Below are 12,376 nucleotides of genomic sequence, written 5' to 3' on the forward strand. Positions count from 1 at the left end.
GATCTCCTCCTTCTCGTTGACGAGCCCCGTTCATGCTCCGACGTCATCATTACGCCGTCCAGATTGCATCGGGATTGGAGAGATGTGAGGGGAAGCGAGAAGAAGGAGAAGGCCCTTGAACAATTCTGGCCTTGGTGAATTTCGTTCAGAGCCTGCCCCTATTTATACTAAGTGGGTATTTTTCATAAACCCCCTAAAACTTAAGTATATCTTCCGACATCCAAAGACCATTTGCGTGTGACCCTCTAGGCCCATGTATCAGTCTAGTTAATGACTCCAACAACTCAATAATATTTTTTGGCCTTCTAAATTAATTAAGTATATTATTAAATAATGTCGAATCGATTTAACCAAATCGATAGGTTGAGTTTCCAACACGTGGGGTGCCAAGCTACACCTCGTGCTCTAGAAGATAAAAATGAATATGTATTGACTCACTCATGGAACATTTTTGTCATCGGTTACTGTGAACATATAGTCCCTCATCTACTTGATTCTCCTAGGATGACTTAGGATATGGTCGACTAACAAACCTTAATCAATCATTTGAGTTAGTACTAATGCATTCAGAAATCATCATAGAACACTTCTTTTGATATTTTATTACGTTGGCCAAGGACTTCATTGCATCATCTTCCTTGAGCTGTCACCTCCTAAAGGGTGGATGGTCCCATCTTGACCACTCAATCGTCTTCAAAGACTTCTTGATGCTCCCAAACTAAGACTATTTGGAATCCCACGAAGAGTACCCACTATCTATCCTTAGTGTCTTCACACTAATGCTACGAGAACGACCATACTCATCATATAAGTGAGGCTAGATAGTGCTCTTCTATCGTGACACTTTGATGTCCTTCTCGCGTATCCTTCAGAAACAAAAATTTAGAACACATGCTTAAAGACTAGTGAATAAGTTATAAACATCACACATGCACTATAGTGAATATGTTATATTAATGAACATGGAACAAAATATGGAATGTGGGATTGGCTTGCCGACCACATATTTTCCATCACCCATCAAACAAGACGTAAGGTTGTATGAACAAATTATTTTTTATGAGTATTTGTTGTTCTCTCTTTCCCTCTCTCGCCCTCCCTCATGGTCTCTCTTTGAACGTTCTCTCTCGGTCTGTCTTTCTCTCTCCCTCTCGATCTCTCTCACTATTGCTCTCTCTCTCTCTTAGTCTCTCTCTCGCAGCATTCTCTCTCGATCCCTCGTTCTCTCTCTCTCTCTCTCTCTCTCTCTCTCTCTCTCTCTCTCTCTCTCTCTCTCTCTCTCTCTCTCTCTCCTCTCTCTCTCTCGCAGCATTCTCTCTCAATCCCTCATTCTCTCTCCTCTCTCTCTCTCTTAGTCTCTCTCGCAGCATTCTTTCTCGATCCCTTGTTCTCTCTCCTCTCTCTCTTAGACTCTCTCTCTCAACATTCTCTCTCGGTCTCTCGTTCTCTCTCCTATCTCTCTTAATCTCTTTCTCAGAATTATCTCCCGGTCTCTAGTTCTCTCTGCGATCTCTCTTATTCTCTCTCTCAGCATTCTCTCTCGGTCTCTCGTTCTCTCTCCTCTCTCTCTTAGTCTCTCTTGATCTCTCATTCTCTCTCCTCTCTCTTGTATACTTTCTATCTCTCAGCATTTTCTCTCCTCTCTCTCTTAGCGTCTCTCTCTCTCAGCATTCTCTCTCGATCTCTCGTTATCTCCTCTCTTTTGTAGACTTTCTATCTCTCTCTCCTCTCTCTCTTAGTCTCTCTCTCTTAGATTTTCGATCTCTCAGCATTATCTCTCAGTCTCTCGTTCTCTCTCCTCTCTCTTAGTCTTTTGCTCTTGTTCTCTCTCCTCTCTCTCTTAGTCTCTCTCTCTCAGCATTCTCTCTTGGTCTGTCATTATCTCTCCTCTCTCTCTCATCATTCTCTCTCGATCTGTCATTCTCTCTCCTCTCTCTATTAGCATTCTCTCTTAGTCTATCATTCTCTCTCCTTTCTCTCTATCATCATTCTCTCTTGGTATGTCATTCTCTCTCCTCTCTCACTCGCTCAGTCTCTCTATTGAAGCCAAGGAGTCCATAGCTCGCCACCTCTACAACCCTGCTCACCAATCGGATGCTACTTAACCCAATGGCGATCAACTGTGGGGATTACCTCTATACTAGCCATTATAAAGTCCTTATGACATCTAGGATTAACTCAATATCCAAATCACATGGACGTTCACAATTATGTCTAAACTAGACGTTATAATGGTTATAAACTACCGTTCTTAGTATACCTCTATATAAACCCAAAAACTGTATCTTTAATGTTAAGCAAAAATAAGATCTTACTTCATTGTCTTCCTCTCTTCTTCATCTCCTTCTTTTTCTTATCTTATTATTGGTCTCTACGACAAAACTTGGATATCGACGATTTTCTACAATCTCTCAGCATTTTGTTCTCTCTCCTCTCTCTCTTAGTTTCTCTCTCTAGGAAATGAGAAGCATCATCCATCATGTCATTCACCACAGTGACAGATTTGTCACTTTGACATATTCATGACAGATGACATGACGGTGACGGGGGACATTTTTTGTCTCGTGACAGTGACTGTGATAGTGACTGAATACCCATGATGGGTGACGTGATGGTGACGGAAGGTCTCAGACGGATGACATGATGGGAAGGACGTCACGGATGACGTTTGTAACGAAAATTTTAAAGCATGAAAATCTGTGTGACATCCCTCACCCTTCTATGACGGCAGCGGGAGCCCCATGCTGCTGGCAACTCGCGACATCTTGCCACTGTAGAGCGGCAGCGCCGCCATGATTCGGCCAAGCCCTTCATTGTCCTCCAGCGCTCTGCCGCCTCCCGGACCGTGTACCATCTTCCCCAACTCCATCTCTGCAACTTCGCCTCCAAATCTCCCCATAACATTCATGCTCGCCCTCTCTCCCTCTTCCAAGCATGTCTTTATGACTATTCATACATTTTCCTCGTGTGTGACGGTGACACCGTCTAATGACGGGATGATGACAGAACGATGGATGTGGTCACTTGTAATCCATAAGTGATGGATTGTTTTCAAAATCCTGGGACATGTGATAGGACGGGAGACGTAATGAACTGATCGCTATTGTGTGTCACCACAGGTCCTCTGTCCCGTAATGCCTGGACCATCACGTCCCGGATGTGTCGTTCCCTATCTCTCACTCAACATTCTCTCTTGGTCTCTTGTTCTCTCTCTTCTCTCCCTTAGTGTCACACGGTCAAATCTCGAGCTAAGTCTCGTGGCTCAGAATTGACGTGTGACGGCCTCAGTGCTTGGGCAGCACATTGAGCAGCCTTGATCTCTTGCAGCGGAAGCTCTTGGGATTGCTTAAGATTGCATAGAAGGGGTTAGAGGAGTGGTTGGTGCTAGGCACCGTCAGTGAATGGGTCATTGCATTAATATCGTGAAGAGTACATCATAGAATACATGGGGGAAGACGAGGGGTGTTACAAAGAACGAGATGAGGCGCCTTGCACCGAGGTAATGTCGCCACACCGCCTCAGGGCCGCCGCTCCGCATGCGCGCGCCCGCTCTGCCGCTCATCCGTACGCCAAGCCGAGCACGCGCACGCCTGCGGGTGTGGCGATCACACACGCCACCCCTGCTTTGACGATCACACACGCCGCCAACACCCATGTCTACACTCTAGCGCGCAGCCTGCACGGCGCCGCCGCATTCGACGTCCCCGAGCTGGGCGTCGTGCGCCCAGCATTACCCGCAGGGGCGCCACGCGCCCACTGTGCCGTCTCGGCGCTCTCTGTGCACCACATGCCTTAGTCTCCTGGCGGGGATGTCTCCCAGCCGCGCGCCCCGCACACGCAATGCGCGCGCCGCCCGCGCGGCCACTGCGCAGCATCCCGCACAACCCCGTGCGCTGCGGCAACGGCATGCTGCCCGGCTTGTGCGTCCCGCACCCGCGCGCAACGCTTCCCGCTCCCACGCGTAACGCTCGACACTGGCGGGTAGCGTTGGTGCCTGCGCATGGCGCTTGGCATTGGCGCGCAGCGCTTGCGCGCTCGTGCCTGTGCCGTTCAGCCCGCGCGCCCAGCACGCACGGACCGTACCTGATCCGTCCCACCTTGGGCGTGGACGGGCACGTGTGCAGTTTGCCATGAATCACCACCGGCAGTGGCAATGGCCTAATAGATCAGGTATCTGGATATCACTATCCATAATGACTCAGTCCTTATAAATGTCGTGAGCCAAATACAAGGGCAATCCTTCCCAATAAGCACGCAGGCCTCTGGGCAAGGAATGACGACTAGTTAGGGGCCTAACACTTAGTTATAGCACAGGGACGCGGAGTGGTCAGTTTTTTTGTCTGTGGATGAAAAATTCATCCCGTCCAGGGGGTATGGACAATTTTCTGGACGAAAAATCGTCCAGGTGATGATGGGACAAGACAATTTTTGTCCCATTGGACAAAAAATTCGTCCGTTCACAAGATGCAGACGATGGACAAACGAAAAATTTTGTCCCTCAAAAAGAAACAAACGAGGGAAAGATTATGTTTATTTTTTAAATTCATTGCGTGAAAATAATAGTTTAATGTATAAATAGGGTAAATTAAAATTTTCAGAATGGCATTTTTATTTGGATTTATTTTTCAAAGAATGTGAAAAAATGTCGTTTCCTTCCCCTTGCAATGTAATATTTATTTATTACAATTGAGTCCCCTTTGGATATTTAATGAATCAAATTTAATTGCCGAGTTTAATTAATCAAATTTAATTATAGATATGGGGAGAAATCTCATGGGTTCTCTTTGTAGAGTTCATCGGAGAAAAATGTAATAATTGACAAATTTATACAACTCCCTGGATCCATACCGGTAATCTGAATCATATTTAATCGCACTTTATCTGGTCATTAACTTGTAATTGGCGATTATTCCTTAAAAAGAAGGTTGTTTTATAGAGTTCGTAAAAAAGATGCTACATTTGGAAAGTCAGCGCCAACCCTTGTTGAAAAAGTTATACTTCCCAGGCCAGTTCTTGAAGATCTGGTTGATGAGCACCAATGAAATCTGAAAAAAAAAGTTATACAACACAATGTTCATGTGGAAAATCCTAAAGTAATCCCAACCCAAATTTTTTTACTGTTCTTGAGAGAGAACTGCAAGTAACCCAACCCAAGCCCTTAAATCATACTGGGTACAGATGTTTTTGGAGGGAAAGTTAATTAAACTATGTAGATATTTTTGGCTTCCATTGATTAATAATCATTTTGAATAGTCTGTCAGATAAGGGAAGCACTTATTAGAGAAAACGGCAATGTGGAAAATCAAAAAAATAAAGGGTTATTTCTCATAGAGTTTCTGAGTTTTCTCATAAAAAATAAAGCAAGAAAATCACCTTTTCCCATAAAATTTCAGAGCTTTCTTGAGAGAGGACGGCAATAAACCAAATCCAAGTCCCTAAATCATAATGGGTACGAATGAAAACTAGATCTTTCTCAAGGGAATAACTGCATTGGGGAAAATCGAGTCGGCAATAATAGTTTGTTTGCTTGAGTAAAAGTTGCAGCAAAAGAGCATCTCCTATTCACCATATGGGAAGATGTTTGAATGAGGGCTGGTGACAAGGCGAGTTGAGGTTGGGAGAGGGCAGCACATGCAGCGAGAGGACTCCTCAAAAACCTGCCATGAACAACAGCCCAAAATTATTCAAGATTTGCACAACAAAAAAAATGAATCAAAATGGACAGCTTAAAAAGGGAACAAAATTATATGACAAGATCTTCTCGCATGGAATCAAGACTGTTTTCATTAGGCTCCTTGATTGAGAGCTGTCAAGCATGAAAGATATGAAGACTGTTTTCATTAGGCTCCTTGATCGAGATCTGTCAAGCATAAAAGATATGAAATAAAGATATCATTTCATAGAGAAATGAGTGCGCGTTCGTATGCAGTCGTCTAAAACGCAACGGATAAAATGGTACTCAGTTACATGGAATGAATCAGAAAATGAAATAGAGAGAGTAACGAAGAAGCATAATGATGGTGCGACGCAGCCTGAGCCTCAAGGAACACATTCAGAGACGTTGCCGTCGCCAACGACACCACCGCTGACTCGCATTCAGCCTGCCCCGCAAGCCACGGCGACGGCGCAAATGCCCGGATTCAAATATCTGGGGTAAGGGGCATTTCATCTTCGTTTTTCTGTTGTTTTCATCCGAGTCTTTATCCATGTTTTCCGCGTTTTCCACCGTTAGCGTTTGTCTTTTATATCATTGTCCCCCTTCTCTTGTCTTTTATTTCTTTCCCCTTTCCTTTTGCGTCATAGTGAGGGGAAGTCCATTCTATAAGGACTTTCCCCTCCCCTTTTCCCTAATGGGCCTTAAACTCCCTGTTTCCTCTCCTTTGGGTTGTTAGGGGCCCATTCACGTCCTCCCCTATGAAAAGGAAAGGATGGGTGCCCTTACAGTTTGAACTTGTTTTAGAAGAATTGTTGTTCTGGAAGAAAGACGCAAGTTCCGTTCTAGCAGAAGAAGAAGGTGAAGGAATGGAGGATTGAAACCAGGAGGAAGAAGATCTATCAGGCAGGAAAGAGGGAACGCTCATACCCCCTGATACCGTCACGTATTTCTCCTCCCACCAGAGTATTCCCGCCGTCGCCATTTGCACTCGGACATCGCCTCCTGGATGCCACCTCTTCATCGGACGGTGACCAGCAGCGTCGCGACGTGCCGAACCTACCCTGCGCCCAGGTGGGAAGGTTTGAGTGCCCCAGGCTCCCGACGTGTTCCGTCTCCTGCCGCCAGAGGTTTTCCCGCCGCCGCTAGGTGCAACACAGGCGCTGACCCCCAGAACGTTGTCTCATAACCGGACGGTGACCAACAGCACCTCGAGTGCGTCGAATCTAGCCCGCGCACACGGGTTACTTGGTGCGCCTGAAGTTGCGTAACCATCTGCCACGCACCGTCGTTCGTGGTGCCTTTTTGGTTTGTCGGACCTCCCTGACGCTGGCGATTCTCAGCCACTCGAGCTTGAGCAGGCCGGCGTTGACTGCTCTTGGCTTACCGATTGAGCGTGGTCTCGTTGGTTGGGTCAAGATTGTGGTTCATCGGGGCTTACCCATTCGGTGTCCCGCCCCTAACCAAACCCTACCTGGGGCGGAGCCTAACGGGTCAAAATTCCCCACCCAGAGCACCGCACGGGCATCAGCTCCCGCTCCCTGCTGGCGCCGACTCCTCCAACCCGCTCCCTAGTCCGCTCCAGCCCGTGGCTGTCATACCTCGCCGGCCCCCTTCTTCGGCATCTCCCGACACCGACATCAACCGCGCGTGGGCCAGACACAATGACGTAGAAGGTTCTGGCACATAGATACATGTGAGGTACATCATCACTCCGCCAGCCCGTCTCTTACTTCCTGCAGTACAATTTCAGATTGCCTTCACCGCGCTTGGGATAGACATTGGTGAGATAGACAAACTGAGCGTCAACTACGATAAGCTTGAGTGTCTCCTTAGTACGAGTCAAGCCCGCCCGTCACGTATGGGCCCCTACGGATTCACTCCGTTTGGCGCCGTAGTCATCCTCGTCCCTACTGATAAGGCTCGAGAGGTCAACCTTTCCACTATCGGGCGACTCCGTTAAGCCTGGGAATCGGCACCCCCTGTTAGTTGGCACTTGCACGTACTAAATTTAGTCACGTCACGCATTGCTTTGTAGCAAATTTCCATTTAGGATTTTTTAATTTGAACGATGCCACACCGTAGTTCGCTACCACTATCATTCATCGACACCGAACCATCATATTTGGTGTTGATCAGACGACGTCCCGACGATATCCTGCATCACATAACTTACATTAAACGTTCGAGTGTATCAGTAAATGAAACCTATCCACTGCGATTATGTTGTTCCCCCTTACTCTATTACATGTAATAGAGAGAATCACAAAAAAGAAACATGCTTACAAAAAGGTGGAAAGTGATAGAGCACAACGCACCAGCACCCGAGCTGTCATCGTCGTCAGAGTCATCATCGGAGGCAGAGGAGTCCCGGTCCACACGACCGAACCATGCTCGAAGCATCATCAGCATCTCAATGCTCTCTGCATCTAGGCGTGATCTTCGATACGTGGTGATGCCTCGGCTGATTGAAAAAAGCCGCCCCATTAGTGCGCTGGTCGGACTCACGGCAAGAAATTGGCAAGCAATTGTTGTCAAATTCGGAAAGTACCGCATCCCGATATCCTTCTACCAACTTAGAGGATTATCCTTCTCCTCGATGCATGGGATGTTTAGATACTTATTCAGCTCTCGCCTGGGCGTTGAGCATAGTCGGTGACGATTGTACGGATGTGTATATTGCCGTTTGGACGAAACATATTGTGTCAGACGATGACGACATTCTGACAGTTCTCCCTGCTCTGAGTCACATTCATGGGCTTTTGTAGTAGATGCATAATCCAAAAGACCGCTGAGATAGGAAAGCACACTTTCACGACATGACAGATGCACAACTTGTAGTTTAGAGATGGATCCAATGTCGCCGCTGTAGCGACAGTATTATTCCCCCAAAGTACTAGTGCATATTGCATCAACTTGTTATGCATAGCACCACACGCCGACCGCAGTGCATCCCGCCGCTCAGCATCCAATGCTGCCCCTGCATTGTTCATAGTCTGCTCAAGGTGATTCTTCAGCTCTACGACCAATTATGTTACTTCAGTTATTGGCAATTTCTTCACCGAACACACAAAGTCAGTACCATGGCACAACAGGCCGAGGATGCACAATTATTCATCAATCAACATCCAATCCTCCTGACATAGGCCGTAATCTCTAGTGGACGTCAAAAGGAACCTCAAAACCATATGGTCCAGAACCTCTCTCCTGGCAAGAGAACGCTCTAACATAGTGAAAGTGGAGTTCCAACACGTTGGACAGTCGACCTTTATCTTTTTCGAATCCAGGAGCTCAAACATTTTGCACATATCAGCATATTTCTCCATACGTTGCGTGGATCCCTGAATGGCATTGACAATGGCTCTCACACGTGAAACTGCTAGTCCCAAAGATGCAACTGTTGTCGCAGTATCTTCGTTGACCTGTGAATTGGTTGGGTCGTCCGTGCCCAACGGTATATCTGGGCAAAGATCTCGGACACGTAGCGTACTACTTCCAGGAGGTTCTGGATTGCAATTGACCTTGAGTCTGCCTGGCTACGAGGTTCAGTACATAGGCAACACATGGTACATGTCGATCTATAGTGAATTGGGGATTTACTGTCTTCAGTTGATCCACAATGTAGGACATCATCATTTTGTTGTTGGACGCATTGTCCATGGTGATGGCACACAACTTCGACTTGATATCGTATTGATATGCAACTTCCACAATGATCATCTCTAAGTTCGTGCTGCTATGGGGTCCCTTGATCTGTCGCAAACCAAGAAGAAGCTCACATAGCTTCCAGTTAGTGTCGATCTAGTGGGCAGTGACCCTTGAAGGGCAAGGTTATTTTGGGATGTCCGAGCATCCACGATAAGTGAGACGCTAGAGACGTTGGCATACATCTCCACCAGCTTCCTTTGGACTTCTCGGCACATCCTTTTAGCCGTCGCCTTGCCCGCATCCAGGCCAAGGAAGTCCCCAATCACCTGTGTCCAGTAGAACCATAGTCTTCGCAAAGACTTCTTCTTCACAAAGATGCCAAGGAAGATCGATGTTGCAGATGAACCTAGCGAACTCTTCATTTGTCTACACCATAGTGATGTCGTATAAGTACAACTTGAGGGGCAATATTTCATAGTGGAGAATGGTTCTCTGCTTCATCTTGTCTCCCCTAATTTCATAGTGAAATTTACGCTGCGTCTTCTCCAAATGTCTCCAATATACATTTGTGCTCTTATCTTTATTCCTCTTGATGATGACCTTACGGGTGGGGTTCTCTACTTGACATAGCGTGCACTGGTACTCGTGCGGGGCAACTTCAACAAATCGACCTAAAACTTTAGACCAATTGCATCTTCTCCTACGAGTTGAGATGTTGTCATCAACCTCTACTGGGATGCACTCTGCGGACACTTGCGGCGTAGCCCTTGCCGTCAATATTGGAGTGGTAGCAGATGTAGAATCCATCACTGTACCAAGTTCATTCACAAGACCCAATCATTTGTAAAATACGTGTGACTTACATTTACAATTAAAATCCGTCGAACTAGAAGTTCAGAAACAAATAAGAAGCACAGGAAATAACGCTGTTGTACTACTCTTAGCAACTTACATTTACGATTACCGTGCTTGGTTCACTTAAATTTACAATAATCCTATAAAATCATAACATCTTTCAAAAAAGCTAAATGATTTCACACATAGTTGAAAACCCATTCAGATTTTTAAACAATTTATAGTTTTAATAATCCTAGTACAAATTTAATTAAGTTACTTAAGTATATGCCTTCATACTGGCTTCTAGATTCCTTTTCATGATAAATAAACTCATAACCATTACTATTCCTAACGTAGAATAATACATGCAACTCAAAATTTCAAAACACCCCAATCATTAACAAAACTAATAGTATCAAAATTAAACAATACAATTCTCCAAAGAAAAGGAATCTACCAAAAGTAGATAATCAACCACCCAAAAATATGAACCCATTATAACAGCAGCCGAATGAGATCGTGAAGAAGAATGCACATACCTGATTACAAAACAATTGCAGTCCCAAACCAGGCCACAAGAATGGGGAGCCAAGGCCAATTAGCTAGGTGAAGAGCGTGACCACAACCTGGCAGTACCCGCGAAAGGGGAAGACTGCATAGGGAAGAAGTTCATTTTTAAATCATCGATTTTAAAATGAAAGATTAAAGTCCTCCAGATCAGTTCATCCACAAAAAAAGTAAACTAAGAGAGAATGAATTAATAAGTTGAATTGGCACAACACCATTACATTAAATTCCATGGAAGAAGGTCATTTTCGAATCGTCGATTTTAAAAATGAAAGATTAAATCATTCCTCACAATCATTTTTAAATCATCAATTTTAAAAATGAAAGATTAAAGTCATTCCTCACAGTCGATTTTAAAAATGAAAGATTCTTCATTTCATGATTCTGAATGGTGTGTACAATTATTTTTATGATTCTGAATGATCCTTGTTTTTGTCCCGTTGATGTGACTCAAAAACCAATTTTACCTAGGTCTCATCAGTTTATTCAATCTGCCTCACTTCATTCTTAAAGCTACTTTGTCTACGGTTTTTTGTTAATTTCTTAAAATGCCAGAGAAAAAAGAAATGCTAGCAACAGAAAATATGTTTTGGGTCATTTTTCAAACTTTTAAATTGACTACCCGCACTCATTAAAAAGAGATGGAACAAATGTCAAATTCACATTGTAAAATATAAACCAAGAAAAATATTATTTTTATGAAAATTCGTACTCTTTCTAAGAGGCACTCTCCGACTCCTGTGAGGATGTTAATGCAAGTGACTGAACTGATACAAGTGTCAGATGCGACTGAGCTGATATTGATGTGGCAGCTTCCTCTTCGGAAACTCTCTGCATAACGAGAGACAAAAGAATTGGAAATTAAAAAGAATTGGAAATTATCAACCCTTCACTCGTGTCCCCCCAACATAGAGCAGAACTTTCAGTAAAACGAGAGGGGAGAGGGAAGACGGATGATGACTAGTTTCTGAAGCAAATTTTCAGAAAACGAGCATCTAGAATAATTTCGTGGGAAAGGGAAGAGCTACTAGGGCCTTGATCCTACAGAAAAGTCTGCATGAAGTGGGTTTTCCGACGATGACTAGTTTGTCCTCTACAAGAGATGATGATGAGTAATCTTTGTTCTCATCCATGTCTGTGACCAGAATGACGAGTACACAATTGTCATTTGTCATCATCGTTATCTTCCCGAGATAAATCGAGGGGATTAAACCTAGGACTCCTGATCATTGGGAGTGGGTTCAATTTCGATGTGACAACTTCATCGTCAATCCATTTCTCGAACAACAAACGCACAAATCGCCTGATCGCGTGGAGGGACGGAATCAATCGCATTATGAAACATCGGGATGCAATCCACAGATGGAATAATTGAGCCATTGAAAGAGAGAGACGGAGGAGAATATTCAGATATCAAATGAAGCTACGAACATACCTCGACGTCGGGGAAGCAGTGGAGGATCGCCTTGCGCGGGAAGGGGTTGCCCTTCTCCTTCCTTCAGAGTTCCAACTTCCAAAACTAGCCCTAAATGTTTCGTGCGCGGGAAACTATGTTTCAAAGATGAAATATTCAAATTATAGATATTAATATATGAGATTTCTTTCATGGGGGATGAAGGACGGGACGGAAAACCGTCCCGAGAGTATTGGACGGGACGGTTTTTTGTCGGT

The 12,376-nt window shown here is 44.8% G+C and overlaps 1 long non-coding RNA gene across 1 annotated transcript; it reads right to left on the bottom strand.

The window, feature by feature from the left end:
- Positions 1 to 5,413: 5,413 nt before the first annotated feature.
- Positions 5,414 to 12,274, bottom strand: LOC144701197 (uncharacterized). Its single transcript, XR_013580942.1, has 4 exons — positions 12,141 to 12,274; positions 11,418 to 11,536; positions 10,678 to 10,790; positions 5,414 to 5,657 (listed from the first exon to the last, which is right to left on the bottom strand). It is a non-coding gene; the product is annotated as an uncharacterized LOC144701197 (long non-coding RNA).
- Positions 12,275 to 12,376: the final 102 nt, after the last annotated feature.

Source organism: Wolffia australiana, chromosome 3 (assembly GCF_029677425.1).
Source record: "Wolffia australiana isolate 7733 chromosome 3, ASM2967742v1".
Lineage (NCBI taxonomy): Eukaryota > Viridiplantae > Streptophyta > Magnoliopsida > Alismatales > Araceae > Wolffia > Wolffia australiana.